General features: G+C 40.6%; 1 long non-coding RNA gene across 1 annotated transcript; it reads right to left on the bottom strand.

Annotated features, from left to right (window-relative positions):
* Positions 1 to 2,043: 2,043 nt before the first annotated feature.
* Positions 2,044 to 17,861, bottom strand: LOC129151706 (uncharacterized). The gene is made up of 3 exons (XR_008558373.1): positions 17,781 to 17,861; positions 9,716 to 9,808; positions 2,044 to 2,118 (listed from the first exon to the last, which is right to left on the bottom strand). It is a non-coding gene; the product is annotated as an uncharacterized LOC129151706 (long non-coding RNA).
* Between the last annotated feature and the right edge of the window lie 429 nt (positions 17,862 to 18,290).

Below are 18,290 nucleotides of genomic sequence, written 5' to 3'. Positions count from 1 at the left end.
CTGTTTTGCCTAGCTGTAACTTAACTATGTATATACCTACATCTAGGACAATGTAAGACTCCTGTGACCCTTGAGAAGAATAAGTTCACTGACTTTGGAACCCCAAATTCTAGACTTCATCTGGATCAGCCCTGCTTACAAACATAGTGGTAAATATTGCTGCCTGGTCATACACACATCTACATTAAGGAGATTAGCTTTGGATTTTTATGTATTGCTCCACTCCTCCCCCCTGCCCCCCCCCCGCCCCCCCCTGCTTTTTTTCCCCCCAAATAGTGGAATGTTTTGCTTTGGAATGTGAATAATATTGAAAAAACAGTCACCTAGATTAAACAAAATATACTTATTTCTTTGGAAATGTCTGAAGTAGCAGAATTATCCTCCATCTATTAATTCAAGAGCTATTTAGTGAAAGTTTACTATCTGTCAGATAATCTACTAGGAACTAGAGATACAGCAGTGAGAATAAGACAATGTCTGGAATTAAAAGTCCATTTTCTGCAGCCATATGAGGCTCAATTCTGAATGAGCAAAATAACAAGTGTCTTAGCTTTGAAGTTGCCTGACCAGTTTGGGTCATGTAGGACTATCACACTCTTCCAGGCTCATTCCTACTCACACCCACTTTGAGGATATTTATGGAATCTTACTTCCAACTGAAGGACTTCCAAAAAGAAGACTATAAAGAAAATAGGAAGGAAAAAAATAAGGTTCATTTGAGAGGAAGACTTTTAATAAATGGTATTTTGAGTGGAGATGGAATTAGATGACCTAATTCCCTTGTGCAGGGGAAGATGGTGCACAAGGTCAGTCTCTGCCATGAGAAGGTAGGTCATCAGAGAGAGGTACCACTCTGCCCGTGTAAAGTTTACCGTTTAACACAAATGGGGAATATATGCAAGTTGTGCTACAACTTTACAACCTGAATTTTGAGAATCACCATCTGGTCTCAAGAGGGAAAACAACACAAGTAGGAAATCAGCATTCCATTACCAAATGGCTAGACTTACACCCACCATTTATTTACCTTGTAACACATGGGTTTCTTACTGGTCGGTATTTATGATTTTCCACTGAATAAAATCGATATTGAGTCTTCTAAAGTGCTCTTGGAGAGTATAGTATAGCTCCATGTGGCGTGGAAATGCAGCGTGTTTGCACACAAATAAACCTTACAGCACTGAGCAATTCATCCTCAGAGCGTGTGTGTGATAGCACTTTATGAGGTGCCTTTAAACAAAAGCTGGAAAGAAACTGGAGCTATTTGTGTTTGTCTCAAGAGAATAAAAGCTTTTTCCGTGAGTTCTCTGATGCATATAATGTTTGAGATTTACAGAAATAGCATCCTTTCCCCCTGAGAATAAAACCCCCAGGCAGAAAAATAACCCTGCAACGTGTAACTAGCAGGTAGTCTATTTCACCAGCTACTCAAATAAGAGCTGCAGAAATTTGAAGGGGAAAACACATTTTAAATTATATTGCAGATGCACCTAATTTCCTGACGGAGCTGAGAGCCCATTGTGCTCCACCAAAATAAACGATGTAGAATTACTAAAGTTTCCTCTTTCTGCGTTGTCCCTCTGCTTAGCCCGTCTGCTTCTCTGCCCCGTAGAAATCCTATGGTTCCCAAGGAGGCTTTGCAATCAAGGAGCTATGCACAAGCTCAGGATTTAGCTGTTTGCATTGCTGCAAATCCCACCAAGTGCTCCAGGGATTCAGGAGACAGGTAAGTGGAGAATGAATCCTCCCTCTTTTGCAAGACAAAGCTGCTTCATCAGCAAACTCCTGAGCTTCCTTCTGCCCTTTCTTCAACCCCTTTCCCCCACAGGTCATCGGTGTCCCATGGTCCTGTCCAAAGGATGCTTCCCCTCTCACAGCTCTAGAATCCTAGACATTTCCTTCTTCCTGATACGCCTCCCCTGTTGGGGGGGAGGGGGTTCCCTATCATTCCTCAAATTTGCTCTTCCTTGAACATGTCTGACTCTCCATCTCAACTTGTCTTACCTTCTTATCCTTTACAAGTTGGTGTTGCTGATGTTTCATCCTCAGTCTTCTCTCCTGTACACTCTCCTTAAGCTGCACTTCCTTCGGTGAATCACTTCTCCTCTCTGGTCTTCACTTTACACATATGTGGAGGGAAGAAAATAATGGACTAAATGAGTTTGAATCCTATCTTCAAATTATGTGACAGTAATTCAGAAGGCAAACATGACACTGGAGCTAGAAAGCTACAGGTCCTGGATGAGAAAAAGATAGGCTTGGGAGAATGAGTCTCAGGAAGGACATCGTGAGAGAACTGGGTATCACAGCTCAGGGCAGGGCCAGGGATGACCTGATGGCCAGGCCCCCGCAACCCTGTAGATCTCACCCCCTTGGAGCCGCATTGATATTCTCTCTCATAAACACCGAAGGTAGCTTGAAAAGGGGAAATAAGTCACCAGAGGGAGGACTGAAAAGTGTCTAGAGCTTGGATATGTTGCCCCCTTTTCCTTCCTTCTTGACACAGACACAGAAAAGCAAAATAGAAGCAATACTCTCTCAAAGGCCGCTCAGGGCTCACTTGGTTTTGCTCCAGGAAGCCCAAGCACCAGATACCTGACTCCAAAATATCCAATTAGGGCGCACCCAGGATTCAAAACTAGCTAAAGTACGCTTTAATCAAGGACTCTATAAGGTAAACTTGATAATGTGAGTGTTCTGGAATGAAATTCTATACACATGGTTTACGGGTTACTTAGCCATAAAAAGTACAAAGTTTATTCATTTGGGAGTTGATATAAATGTCCAGGTGTTCCTCATTAGGGACCTGGTAAGAAGCCCTCACCAGATGTGACTGAAGGCTTCTGCTCTGTCCCCAGCCCCAGCCCCACCTGCACTAGGATGTCTCTGTTGGTTTGGGGCCCTGAGTGCTGCCCTCTAGCACTGCTAAAGAAGTTTGCTTGTGTCAATAAGTCTACAAAATGCCTGCAGCACAAATCACTTGTTACCCAGGTGTAATGGGCAACAATGATAAGGCTAGTCTACAGGCTCGGGTTCAAATAATGTCTTTTTCCCATGCTGTCAGATTTATTTAGAACAGTGGTTCACAACTGGAGAACTCCGGGAGATACTTGGCAGTGTCTGGAGACAATTTTCATTATCACTCTGGTGAGATGGGGGTGATACTGGAATCCAGTAGATCAAGGTCATAGATGCTGCCAAACATCCCATAATGCACAGAACAGTACACACACACACACACACACACACACACACACACACACACACACACAAATATAATTATCTACTGCAAAATGTCAATAGTGCCAAGGTTGAGAAACTGATTTATGACCAATTCAGAGAACTATCTGTCCAGTATCAGTTACACAGGGACTCTCTCCCTTCCTCCCTTTCCTTTTGGGGGCTATGTTAGGGTTGAAAAGAGATCCATGGGACTTCCAATTTGGGATGGTGAGCTCGGCCTCTTTGTCTGTGGTTACTTGATGTTACTCCTTATGGCCACCATAAGGTACCCTTACCTTTTGTTTCCCCCCAGCAGCCCCTGATAATCCCCAGAAGTATCTTGTTGCCAGTGGGATCTAGGACTACCTAAAAGCTTTTGTTTTGTTTTGCTTTCTAATTTGCCTTTTCTGGAAGTAAAGAGAGCCACGGCCTTGGGCACCTATGCCTTCATTAACCTTTTAAAAAGAGTAATCTATATGCCTTTCCAGGTCTTGCTGAAGAAGCCACAGCAGCAAAAAAAGAAAGCACAATAAACTTCCCAGTAGGTCCTCTGCTATGTTAAATTCTCAGTAACTTCCCGGCTTCTGGTAAGGATTTATCTCACTCTGCCAGCCTGACACTGCCTAGGACTCTGTCTGTCTTCTCCCAAGCTGGGGCCTCTGAGTCCTGAATTCTGCGCCTGGGAATATTGCAGGTGGTTTTACCAGCCCTAAGGGGATGGGAGAGAGGAGAAAACTGGTACCCTTTGGAGAGAAGGGTAACTCTGTTACAGGATTAGAGCTACATCTGAACATGACTCTTCACATGGCCTGCACTACACATCCTCACCATCGGTGATGGTGTGAGATTTTCCCATTTAGCCATGCCATTCACAATGTGTACTGACTCCAAGTCTTTATTAAATTACTAGTGGCCTGGTGCACAGATTCGTGCACATTGAAAGAAAATTAATTAGAAGAAATATTTTAATGTCACTATTCACCCTTTCTCTATAATAGAAGTGTCAACCAAATCCACAATCGACAATGACAGATCGAAACACACATGTGCGATTGGTGCCAGCAAGAGCTTTATATGTATCGCACATGTGCAAGTCAATGTTTATTTTTAAATTGCTAGTGCCCGTCATATGTACCAGCCGGCTGGCTGGTCGGACGGTTGGACAGATGGGTGGTCGGTCACTTAGCCTTTTATATATATAGATCATGGAATCATAATGCTCTGTGTACATGTTCATTTGCCCAAGGGCTTTGAGGAAGACTGTCTCTCCTCAAAGTCAGTGCAAGGCACAGTACTCAGAACATAGGAGAAATTTGGAATTACCAAATGGAAAAATCAACCGAATAAAATATTTCCAAGTGAAATACTTCTAAGGAGTTAAAAAGAAAGGTAGGGTGGGAACAGCTATCCAGAATTCACAGAGTGAAAATTTATACAGACAACCAAACAGAGCAGCACACAATTCTTCTGAAGCTTTTAGTACAATGCAATAAAAATCAGCAAGACATATATTTTTTTTTCTGTCACTCAGAAATTATGGCAGCAAATAAACTGTTTTGTATTTGTGGAAGACACAAATAAAATTTCACACGTCATCATTTGAATTGTCCCACAAGGTTAGTTGAAAAGCTTGCCTGCAAATCACACAGGACGGATGCTGGGGTGGGCTTCCAGAGGCCTGCCAGCTCTCACCAGCCTCCACGGGAAAAGGACTGACATCAAAGTGCTATAGACCGTAAGCAGCTTCTCTCCTTTGATCTGAAGGCAGCTTAAGAGCTGCCTGCTTGTAGGGATAGTTTTCAGTTATATAAATTATCTTTCTACTGGGCTTGTTTAGCCCCAGGCCAGGGAACCAGCATGCAAATGTATTTCATGAAGAGGCACTCCCTATTTCACACCATTGGGTTTACTTGACTCACAGGAGTGAGAAATCAATGATGTCAAATTTGCACTGAGAATTTTCCTGACTCTTGGGTCCTTGTTACCAAACTGTTGAACCACCTGAATTAAATCTCTAGATTAAGTTTGAAATTGTTTTATTATATAGCAAATTATAACCTATGTTAAAATTATCAATACAACTTATTTTTATTTATTGTCAAAGATTGCACTTTATCGAGCAAAGAATGAATTCATAATATCATTCGAAGATTATAATATCAAAGTAATAGCAACTATAGCTGATGTAGATAATATTTATTTCAGTTTATATATCAGATGTACAAATAAATATAACTTTATAATAATTATTAATTACTTGACGTAATGTCTATTTCCCATTCCACCAAGATGGCAGAAACTTAATCTCAGGTAATTTGGGGCCCCCTCCCGTTATCATAGAGTTTTACCTAAGTTCTGAGTGACTTGTACAAGACCGTGGCATTTGATACAAGGGGTGGGACTCTAATCTGGTCTTCAATATCATATGACCATGCAAATTTCTTCCAGGGTAGCTATTTCCTCTTCTAGTTCTCTCTCGTTAATCTATACAGGTCACCACTGAAATCAGTATCACTAGCTTCTCTCTTCTCTTCAGATCTGATGGCTCTTTCTCCTATTTCCTTTCATTTTATGGGCACAGAGTATATTCTAATATGTCCATGTCATGCTAGAACACAAACTCTGCCAAACTGGCCAATATCCTTTCTTTCTAAATTTACTACATGTATTTCCCAGGCTTCCTCCAGAAATCAGGACACAGGGTCTGCTATCCCTGAACAATCCATCCCCCTTCCTCCAGTTTGGGTAGAAATGTAAACCTCTTTCTATTAACCCTAATACTTTAGCCAAGGACAAAGTCTTCTCCAGCCCCTGAGGTCCTAGGCTTTTGCAGACAAACTCAATAATACTTCTTTGTTTCTGTCTCTGTCCTGTCCCATCCCTGCCCTGAGCAAAGAACACAGACCTGCCAGCTCCTTGAATGGGGTGGGAGTGCAGGTATAGGGAAAAGTGAAGCACCAGAAGAAAAACAATAGGTTAGTATCTCAAAATGTTATCTCACCACACTCACACTTACTGAGTGTCCTCCCCTTGTACATATTTTTTAAATTGCGTCCCATGGTTCATTTGTGTCATTTGTTTTGTTTTTCTATTTCCTCATTTTGCAGTCCAAGTCCAGCCTTGGTCATGAGACAGCTTTGCTGGATGATTGCTCATCCTCCTTACAACCCATTCAGATGCTGTCACTTTTTCATATGTATTTAAATATAGGGTCTAGAGGTCTGTGTGGAGCCCACAGCTTCATTCATGACTCCAAGAAGATATCTATCTAGTGATGGGCCACTGGGCTGAGGTTGGATCTTCACTTCCCCAGTAGTTCGTTTCTCTCACCCTCTGTATTCACTACTATGACTCTCCTGTTTTCATTTCCGGGGCTGACAAAAGATCCACACAGGAGACTTCTCTCACAGTACATCAGACAATGCACTTCTTTCCTGGGCTCCTCTTCCTTCTGCAGAGTTGGAGTTGTATTAACTGCATGGATTGGAGAAAGAGACTTGCCATTTGAGGGTTGACAGGTTGGGAAATTGTAACAGAGTGGGGAAGAGCTGGTTCCAGCTTAGTCTGGCTTGGAGACCATTTCATGCACAGCTATATAATGATTCAGGGTTATTCTGTGTGACCCTTCATTACCCTGGAGTAGCTCTATAGAGAGGGGGCCAATTAGAGTTTTCCAACACCTTCAGAGGGACTATTTCATGTCAAGCACATGGCATGTCATCTAGAAAAGTGCTTCTGGATCCTCCTTCAATGATGCAGCTAATGAAAAGTCAGGCCAGATTTTAAACTCTAGTCTCCTCTTTAACTGTCACTGCCATTGTTCTTTTTTTCACATTCTTTTGGATTTTTCAATGGGATTTTGATTGCATATTTATTAGGCACATTTAATCTGCCACTCTGTTAATCCAGGTGTCCTAAAGCTGAAATGTTTATCCATGTCTATCTATCTCCAACCCCCCACACTTTCTGCTACTTCATGTTGCCATTTAAGGCAGGCCTTAAATGCAGTGCATCCAATCCTGCTCCTTACATACTTGGATCTATTTCAAAATAGATTCTAATTTTTTATTATTACTTTGATTTGTAGTTTCTTAATGCCATCAGGAATTCAGTAGTGAAAATGTGCTTCGTACACTGTGTGGCCTAATCTGCAAAAACATTTGTGGATGGAAGAAGCTCCAGACAGAAGTCAACAAAAGGCATGTGAAACACTGAACACACAGCTTTGACAGGACATCTACAGGTGACTTGAAACTCTATAACAGGTAATATGATAAAAAAGGGCAATTCCAGGCTTTGGGTTTTGATGGACCCAGATCCAAATTCCTGCTCTGCCATCTTCAGCAACAATTCTGAGTCTGGCTTCTGATTTGTAAGTAGTCATTACATAATAGAGGTAATGATGTTCACTTCCAAGGTGGTACATCTATTAAAGGAGTTTATGGCTAAAGTTTTGGACATACATAGAAGGTACATTAAAGATAGTAGTTATCAGGTGAGATTCTATGGTTCCAAATAACAGAATACCTAACTCAGATTGACTTAATCATAAAGAAGATATCATCTTTTATGTAGATGAGAAGTTCTAAAATAGAGTGGGATTCACATGCAATTTCACACAATAGCTCTTAATGTCAATCAGGACTCCACGTGTTCTCTGAAATTGCCTTTTTTGCTCTCCTCCTTAATTTAGCTTTGTGTCCCTCATGCTGACAAAATGGTTCATTGTACTCACCAAAGGTAGGAAATGAGCATTTGTTGCAGAATTACTAGCTGGAGTCTTGAGATTCACTCTGCTTTATCATTCCAGAACAAGTGGCCAAGAAGATGAAATCCACTGATTGGCTCAGCTTCAGACTATGTCTTGGGAGCAGGATACAAGACCACTCTTTGCAAACCCTCAATATCTCTATTATTTCACTTTCCCTCCATTTCTCTCCCATACCCCCAACACTCCTTCAGAGAAAACCATTTCTAGCCTGAGTTTTGGAGATGAAGAAAGGGACCCCTCTCTACTCAAACTCCCAAATATTTTGTCTGTGCCTCAAGTTCTCTACATAATCTTAAATATTTAGGATTTTGAAAACCAAAGCCAGAAAATTCTCTTTGGTTCTATGTTTTACCCCAGCATATCCCTCTTATATGACAATTTCACTAAATACTTCATTTTTCATTTCCTTGAGTCAGACAAGTTAGAAAGTCTTGCAATTATTTAAGTCAAACACTTATATTTGTCTATGGAGACAAGATACACTACACACATAATACTTATTTCAGTAATCATCAGCATTTTCATCTTGATGTGATTTTTTTACAGCTGCTTCAGTATTAGCAATAAACTCTAAGGACTAACTTGCTGATACTGTTGAACACATAAATAAGGACATTTCTAATCCCCAGCCTACAGGTGCAAGGACTTGAGCATGCACAAAATATTAACATATTCCCCTAGGAGTCCTTGTGGGGGCCTTACCATCACTTGGTTTGGGTTCTTATTAGCAGTTACAGCTGAATCAAGGTATTCTCATTTCAGACAGCTATTTGGGATTTGATAGTTGAACCTAACAATCATTGTTTGGAATTACCCTTTTATTCTTATAGTTTAAAAAAGAGAACAAGCAACAACAAATAGCTGAGAATAAAGAAATGCAGCTTTTTCCATTCCCGATTGGTGGTAGCGACTATATTTAGTTGCATATGTTGGAATATTTTGGCTATTGTTTGTCCAAACATGGCATTGCTTCAATAGATCTATGTATAACCACCAAACAAATATCCACACAGAAAGACAACCAAGAAAACTTCCTGGCTTCTACAATGGCTCTTTTTCCGCCTTTATAAACTTGAAGGATGGGTGACATCATAATTAATGTATGGCACTTAGCATATACTCAATTCTTAGTATCTTCACTTATTATTATTGTGCGAAGAAAGGCCCTAGTTGGGGCCTTCAAGTCTCTTTCTCAATACAGCCCCAGTGGGAGGTGGTAAGGGTTTGTAGTAGAGGCCCTAACTGAAATTGGATACTTGGGCTTTTCAGTGAAGCTGCAAGTAGGGGTCTGTGTTAGATTATTTTAAATACTGTTACGTGTTGTTAAAGTTGTATTACATATGTGTTAATGTTGGATGTGGCTGAGATTTTTGTCTGAAAACAATTTATTCAATAATTTCATAAATGATACCCCAAGGGAAAACATAAAACTTCCAGAAAGAAACAACCTGGTAGTTCATAACTGTGTTCCTCAGGCACCCTTGAAAATAATGAACCAGAGCTGGGAGTTGCCAAATCCTATATGGGCACTCAGGACTCCAGGTATATAAATGAATATGACCTTGGTGAACAATGCATGAGAGTAACAATTCCTAACACTGGACTCAAGCCATCTTTTATAGACAGAGTCCTTTTAACCAGGCTTCTTCCTTTAATAGTTTGTCTAGAACCATGGTTGACACTTAATATACACATGTACAAATAAATTAATGAATGACCCACCTTCAGATTTTGGTGTGTTCTGGCATTCCAATCACCTTCATCCCAAGCATTGGCTTTCAACATTAGAGATTTTCAGCTAGATTTGCAAAGACCCTAAAATGAAAACAGATCGGCACTGAATCACATGTTAAAAGAATCAATCTTTTCCCCCATAACACATTAACCCAGAAAAGATAAGCATAAAAACATGCTGCCAAGACCAATCCCAACCCACTCATCAACTTAGAACAGCCAGTGTTTTGGGGGGAATAACAGGTAAGTGTAAGAATGGGAGTCATGGGGGATGGTGTGGGGGGAATGCAACATGGATTTCTCTCCGAGTATTTTCATTAGATTTTCCAATCTGGGACAGTCAAATGCAAAACTAGAAAAGGTGAAAAGGAAACAAGTCCTGAGCAGATCAAACAGGGAAGTGTTCTCTGTCATTCTTTTAATCTAATCTCATTCATCTACCTGCTGTTGTAGCCCCTAGAGTAGAAAGTCAAGGCCAATCTCCCTCGGCCTCCCAGACTGCATCCAGCTGCCCTAGCTCTAAGGATGTGTACTCTCTAGTTTCTCCCCTGATACCTGTATCCAGCCCTGCAGCCACCAAAGACAGGATGAAACTGTAGACCACCAGGTGAGAGTATGAGTAAAATACTAAGTAGACAATCAAAATAAACCTTTTTCCCAAGGAGTGCATTAAACCCACTGGGTATCTCACAAATTAATTTACAGAGCTCAGTAGTTTTAAATTCATCAAAACAAACAAACCAATTGAATAAAAGGAAGAGGGAGGGAGAGAGGGGAAAATGGAGGGAAGACAAAATTGAATTTTCATTTATTTGCCATTTAAAAACATCATAGCTGATACTATTCTAGAAGACTGAGTAATGTAACCAACACTTGATTTCTATAGCTATAATTTGGAAATGAAGAAACCTTCATTTCTTAAAAACTGAGTAAATAGTAATCTTTTTTACTTTGATTTATCAAAGTAAATCAAATCATGAGCTGAATTATTTACAAAACTCAAACTGACTGTGTGGTTTTTCATGTAATTTCATTTTTCAACTTCTCTCATTTATGTCCCCCAAAGTCCCTCTTCCTTGCTAACAATCATTATGTGGCTGGGCTACAGCCTTCTGAAAACACTATCAACCAGTTTATCTGCTGGTGGGAGATCCAGGAAATGATTGCCCTAAGAGATTTCAAGTAAGGAGGCAGACTAATTTAGAAAGTCTTTCCTTATGTTTCCTTCCAGCATAGTATTAACTATAGAATAAATGCATTTATAGTTTAAAAAATAATTTCCCACCTCTTCTTCATTTATTCAAATATAGTTTAAAGTCAAAAGGCTTCATTTGAAACATCATTGACTCCCTAGGTTTAAGAGATTATTGCCTGTGGGATTTTTAAATTACCTTTTGAAGGAAAAAAGACAGTTGGATTCAGGATTTTGGTAGTAAAGTGGCACTTTTTTTGACTTTTAAAAAATACTGTATTTTTAAATTTTTTATTATTTTGTTTTATATATTTTATTGATTTTTTACAGAGAGGAAGGGAGAGGGTAGAGAGTTAGAAACATTGATGAGAGAGAAACATCGATCAGCTGCCTCCTATACACCCCACACTGGGGACGTGCCCGCAACCGAGGTACATGCCCTTGACCGGAATCAAACCTGGGACCCTTCAGTCCACAGGCCGATGCTCTATCCACTGAGCCAAACCGGTTAGGGCAATACTGTGTTTTTGAAAAGCAGTTTTAGGTTCACTACAAAATTAAGAGGCAGGTATAGAGATTTCCCATATACCCCCTGTTCTCACACATGCATAGCCTCCCTCATTATCAACATCCCCACCAGGTTTTATGTGAACATAAACTTTCAATTCCTTTGGATAAATACCAAGGAGCATGATTGCTAGATCACATGATAAGAGTATATTTAGTTTCACAGAAACCACCAAACCACCTTTCAAAGTAGCTATATCATGTTCATTCCCACCAGCAATGATCTACAGTTCCTGTTGCTCCACATCCTTGCCCACATTTGGTGTTGTCAGTATTCCAGATTTGGCCATTCTAATAGGTGGGTAGCAATATCTTGCTGTTTTAGGTTGTATTTCCTGATGACACATAATGTGGAGCAAATTTTCCTATGTTTATTTGCCATGTGTACATCTTCTTTGGTAAAGTATCTGTTAAGGCTTTTTACCTATTTTTTAAATTAGGTTGTTTGTTTTCTTATTGTGGAGTTTTAAGAGTTTTTATATATTTTTGGATAGCAGTCCTTTTTATCAGATATGACTTTTGCAAGTATTTTATCCCAATCTGTGGCTTATCTTCTCATTCTCTTAACATTTTCACATAGCAGAAATTTTTAATTTTAATGAAGTCTAGCTATCAGTTATTTTTTTCATGTTTCTCATGCCTTTGATATTCTGTCTAAAAGTTACTGCCATACCCAAGGTCATCTAGGTGTTCTACTATGTTATCTTCTAGGAGGTTTATAGTTTTGCATTTTACATTTAGGTCTGTGGACCTTTTTGAGTTAATTTTTGTGAAGTGTGTGAGGTCTGTGTCTAGATTACTTTTTTTTTTTTTTTTTTTTGCATATGGATGTCCAATTGTTCCAGCACCATTTGTTGAAAAGACCATCTTCCAAATGTTGCAATCCACATGACCTGCTCATTCCAATGAACCTTTGTCACTTGTCAAACAAGCTTTATTGGGAGTTGGGCTTGCAGTGTATGAGAACTACAGGGACAAACAGATCAGGCTACATAAATCTCACTGTTGGCTTCCCAACCATATCTACATATATTCTGCTCTTGCCTCCCTGTATTATTTATTTAAATTTCACCACTATTTACATTCTTACTTTAAATTCATATTATTAATAAACAAAACAGCAAACAAACAAACCTTTAAAATATTTAGGTTTCTCAGAGCTCAAAAGACATGTCTAAAGATTAATGTTCAAAGGTATAATCCCCATCAGCCTCATTAAAAGTTACACATGCTAAGTCTGAAATGAGACAATATACATCTCTAGCTCATTTCACGCTCCTTTGAGGAATGACGCTAGGGACATGTATGGTGTGGCTGTCACGCATGATTCATTACCACTGCTTAAGACTGTGTTTGTTTTGTGAACACCAGTACAATTTTCAGAGCCTTACCTTGGCTGTTGGAATTCTCCCAATCATACTTACCCAAGTGGCCTGTGTGAAGCTATCACTGAGGCTGAGCATAAGTTTATGTCCTGACCTTGCTCTTGGGTTAGCCCCATTTGAGCTCATCCAATACAAGCTGGTTTATCATCTGTCGCAATCTACTTACTCTCCACACATGGCCTCGTTCAGTTGTGTTATATCCTTGCAGTCTTGATAGGTTTCACCAAAATTACACTTTAGTTTTGGCTCATATTTAGGTTTATAAAAAACCCAACCCCACCCCCCCATCCCCGTGTGGCATCTTGGAGTTGATCTGAGTTTTCCAATCACCTAGGACCGTGGTCGGCAAACTGCGGCTCGCGAGCCACATGTGGCTCTTTGGCCCCTTGAGTGTGGCTCTTCCACAAAATACCACAGCCTGGGCGAGTCTATTTTGAAGAAGTGGCTTTAGAAGAAGTTTAGGTTTAAAAAATTTGGCTCTCAAAAGAAATTTCAATCGTTGTACTGTTGATAGTTGGCTCTGTTGACTAATGGGTTTGCCGACCACTGACCTAGGAGATAGGATATTGCCCCTACTTGATAGATTTGTATCTGGCAGTGAGTTTGGTGCCAAATCTATCATACTCTCAGAGAAAGTTCTTAAATTTTTAACCATTTTCTCAATTCTTCAGTCTTCAGCACATTGCTGACAAGAGTGCTATTTATGTGGTAGAATTAACTGATAGCTATCTGCTTTCTCAATCAATCTAACAAGGCTGGTAACCTCTGAGTTTTAGTTTTGTTTTTCCAGTTGCTTTATGTTTATAACACTACCAATTTTCTAAAAATTAACCCTTTGTATTTTATACAGTGGTGTTGGCATGTCCTATATTAACAATTAATGGATTAATGCTGTTAATATTTACATTTATTTTTTTAATTACCACTGTTATTATTCTCAGATGATGCTTCCTGGCTTAATAATCATGCCCATGAGAGAGCAACATTCAGTTGTTTGACTAAAAGCAGTTATGAGGAAGGGGGGTAAGTAACTTAAATCAAACTCTGTCCCTAAGACAAATTCAAAAGTACCTACTAGTACATTTATAAATACTTATATAAAACACTGCATGAAATGCAAAACAAGTAAAAAGTATTTACCACTGGGCAGGGTAGAAATTCTAAGTTGGATGCAAAAAAGATTTAAAAAAATTTTGCCAGTTACTAAATAAGTAGTTTCTAGAAGCTCAATGAACACTTGGCAGATTGTAGCTGGAGTAATCATGTGAGAAACCATGGCAAACTGAACACCCAACTGAGTGCTTACTAGTATATAGATAACGAACAAAGAGAATTGCAACTTGGAATGACAACCATGCTGGACAAGCAAAGCAGTTCAGTATAGTGATTAAGAAAGTGGACTAAAAAATAAATATCACATGATCTCACTCATTTGTGGAATATAATGAACAACATAAAGCAGATCCAGAGACAGAGAAGTATTGATCAGACCGTCAAACCTCAGAGGGAAGGTAGGGGAGGGTGGGGGTAAGGGGGAGAGATTAACCAAAGGATTTGTATGCATGCATATAAGCCTAACCAATGGACACAGACACCGGGGTGGGGGGGGGTGAGGGCTTGAGTGGGGGGGATTGGGGGTGAACCCAGGTTGGTGAGGTAGTTGGACGCTAGTGGGGGGGATTGGGGAGATAAGGACACATATATAATACCTTAATCAATAAAAATAAAAAAAGTGGACTACTCTGGCTGGTGTGGCTCAGGTAGTTGGGCATTATTCCATGCACTGAAGGGTTACCAGTTAGTTTAATTCCTGGTCAAGGGCACATGCCTGGGATTCAGGCTTGATCCCAAGTAAGGGGCATGTAGGAGGCAGCTGATTAATGTTTCCCTCTGACATTGATATCTCTCTTTCTTTCCCTCTCCCATCCTCTAAAATAGTTACAGATAGATAGATACATAGATAGATAGATAGATAGATAGATAGATAGATAGATAGATAGATAGACAGAGTGGACTAAGGGCCCAGAATGACTTGGCTCAACTGCTCTGTCACTTTGTAACTGTGTGGTCAAGTCACTGTGCCAGTGTTTCATCATACAGTATATAAAAGTAAAGGCCCGGTGTACAAAATTCGTGCACAGGGGGGTGGGGTCCCTTAGCCTGGCCTACACCCTCTGGCAGTCTGGGAAACTTTGCTCCTTACTGCCCGCCTGCTCGCTGCTCCTTATCACTCGGCTTGCTGCTCCTTAACGCTGCCACGTAGGCGGGAAAGGCTCCCGCCACCACCACTGCACTTGCCAGCCATGAGCCCGGCTTCTGACTGAGCGGCGCTCCCTCTGTGGAAGCACAATGACCACCAGGGGACAGCTCCTGTGTTGAGCGTCTGGTGGTCAGTGCCTATCATAGCAACCAGTTGTTCTGGTCATTCCACCATAACAGTCGCTTAGGCTTTTATTTTATAGATAATAATGATAATATACATACCTCACAGAATTGTTCTGAAAATTCAAAGAATACATATAAATAAAATATATAAAATGTAATAAAAATAATAACAACTACAACTTGTGCTTACTACATTATAGTACCTAGACACAGTACATGGAAGTATTAAGTATAAGTGATAGTGGTTATATGTATTTTGTGTGTGTGAGCCACAGTTGTTATTTTTATTTCATTGTGTATCTGCATGGAGTCAGTCTGCATGGAGACAGATGCTGGTCAGTGTGTGTAAAGCAATCAGAATACCGGTCCTAAGAGTCTGTCAGGAATTAGGGAAAGGACAATGGTTCTGGTCAGGTCATCCAAGGCCCCGTGAACCGAGGGTGGTGAGGCAGTTGGGCGCTATCAGGCTATGGGCTGTGCTTTCATACTTCCCCAATATCCTCTCATAGGCCTGGGAAAAATCCAGCTTCTCCAGGGGGAGTGGGCCCCAAGGGCAGCCATAAGCCAAATGGAAGCAGATACTTACTGGTGGCCACTAATATACAGACTTCCTCTCTCCTCCTTCTTCTCTCTAGCTGGCCACTCAGCCTTTAAAGTAGTTGCCCCAAACTCTTTGGCTCTCTGGTTGGGGAAGGGAGATCTTCCTCCATTGTAGCTATTCTATCAGATATTAGAGGGGACCTCAGTCCCTACTGATGCTCCCAACCAGGACCCAGTGACCTAGGATGCAGAGTGCTTCCCTCCCTCACCCACCTCTTCATTCACACACCTCTACATCTGCCTGAAGTTACCCTCTCCAACTCCCAGTCCCTGTCCTAGTGAGGACCTCAAAAGACAGCACAGCCAGCATGCTACCAGCAGGTTCAGGCACTTAAGAAGCACTGTCAAATCGGACTTTCTGCAGTAAGCATGTCAAACTTGGGGCCCACGGGCCACATGCGGCCCACAACAAATACTTTTGCGGCCCAGCCAATATAACAGTGTGTAAGTATGCAAATCCACCGAACGACAGAACGACTGGTTGCTATGATGCACACTGACCACCAGGGGGCAGATGTTCAATGTAGGAGCTGGCCCCAGCCTGCAGGCCCCAGGCCAGCTAAGGCGGGTGCCACAGAGGGAGGCAACAGGCGGTGGTGGCAGGGTGGGAGTGGAGGGGGGAGGGGCAGGGCCAGCAAGCAGGCGGTGCCAGGCTGGCCAAGGCAGGTACAAGTGGGGGACCCCCAATTTCCCCACTAGTCACCCCACAGATCAGCCCTGATTGCCGGTCAGGCCTAGGGACCCTACCCGTGCACAAATTTTGTGCACCGGGCCTCTAGTGTTTTAATAAAAATTTCATAACTTAAATTTTACAATATCCTGTTATACATAACTATTAATAACAAACTACAACATTCGCTAATGACTGATTACTAAAATCATGTTGCATTCATTTCCCTTATGTGCCTTACGTGCAGGAGCACCATTTCTCTCCACTAACACTAGCAGCGAATATTTTAGCAGCTGATTGCCACATCATTAGTCTTGGACTGGCATGTTTGGTGTGCGCAACAGGAAATACTTTTGAAGAACAAGAAAAATAGATTTAGCCAAAACCGGTTTGGCTCAGTGGCTAGAGCATCAGCCTGCGGACTGAAAGGTCCCAGGTTCAATTCCGGTCAAGGGCATGTACCTTGGTTGCGGGCACCTCCCCAGTAGGGGGTGTGCAGGAGGCAGCTGATCGATGTTTCTCTCTCATCGATGTTTCTAACTCTATTTCTCTCCCTTCCTCTCTGTAAAAAAAATCAATAAAATATATTAATAAAAAATAGATTTATTTGTGTTATGCTTATTAATTTGTGCAGTTATTCAGTGTCTGGTAAGTTAATGTTCAAGAAAAAATATTAATTTTTATTAAAATGTTCTATTTTTTTATGTTAACAATTACTCATTTATTTCAGCCCTTTGTATTCAGCATGTCTCTATTGAAATAAACCTACATTTCTATGAAAATTGAAGCTTTTGTTTTTTTGCGGCCCACATAAACTTAAACCTTGTTTATTTCGCCCATGTTACCCTTTGAGTTTGACATGCTTGTTCTACAATGATGGAAATGTTTTATATCTGCACAGTCCAATGTGGTAGGCATTAGCCACATGTGGCTCTTGAGCATTTAAAACATTGTTAGTAGGAAAAAAACCACTGGATTTTTATGTTATTTAAATCAATTTGTATTGGCAGAACAGCTTTAGAAACAACCTGAGTCCAAGTCCCACCTCTACATTTTCTGGCCCCATGACACTGGGAAAGTGATTTTAATTCTCTGAGTTTCAGTCTATCATTATATCTGGGAGTCATATATTAGTTACCTCATAGTACTGCTGCAAACACAGAATAAACTCTAAATCGAAGCACCTAGAATAGGATATATTCTAGAGTAAGCTTTCAAGAATGTTAGCTATTATATTTATTTAACAATACTTACTTACATTTCCCCATGATTGAGCTGAGTTTGCTCTTCTCAGAGTATTGATTGGTTGAAGTAGTCACACCAAAATCATGTTCAATTGATCCTAAAAAGAGAGAGAGAGAGAAAACATCAACCAATAGTACCTAATAGAAATATAACAAAAGCTGTTCTCAACTATACCTTGGGGAAATGCACCAACAACCAAGCTTAGTTGAACCTGGGAGAAACATACCTCAGCCTTTACTTACCAAGAAATGTATTCTGCCTTGACTGGTGTGGCTCAGTTGGCTGGGGGTCACCCTTTGCACAGAAAGGTTGCTGGTTCAATTCCAGATCAGGGCACATGCCGGGTTGTGGACTGGATCCTAGGTAGGAGGCATGCAGGAGGCATCCAATAGATGTTTCTCTCTCTTCCCCTCCTTTCCTCCCTCGCTAAAAAAAATAATAATAAATAAAATAATAAGTATTCTGTGGGCATTTCAAAGGCCAAATCATAAGAAAGTTTCTTAAAGCAATGACATATTT

The sequence above is a fragment of the Eptesicus fuscus genome, chromosome 15, assembly GCF_027574615.1.
Source record: "Eptesicus fuscus isolate TK198812 chromosome 15, DD_ASM_mEF_20220401, whole genome shotgun sequence".
In the NCBI taxonomy this organism is placed as follows: Eukaryota; Metazoa; Chordata; class Mammalia; order Chiroptera; family Vespertilionidae; genus Eptesicus; species Eptesicus fuscus.
The sequence above is the reverse complement of the archived record's forward strand: the minus strand, read 5'-3'. Positions and strand labels throughout refer to the sequence as shown.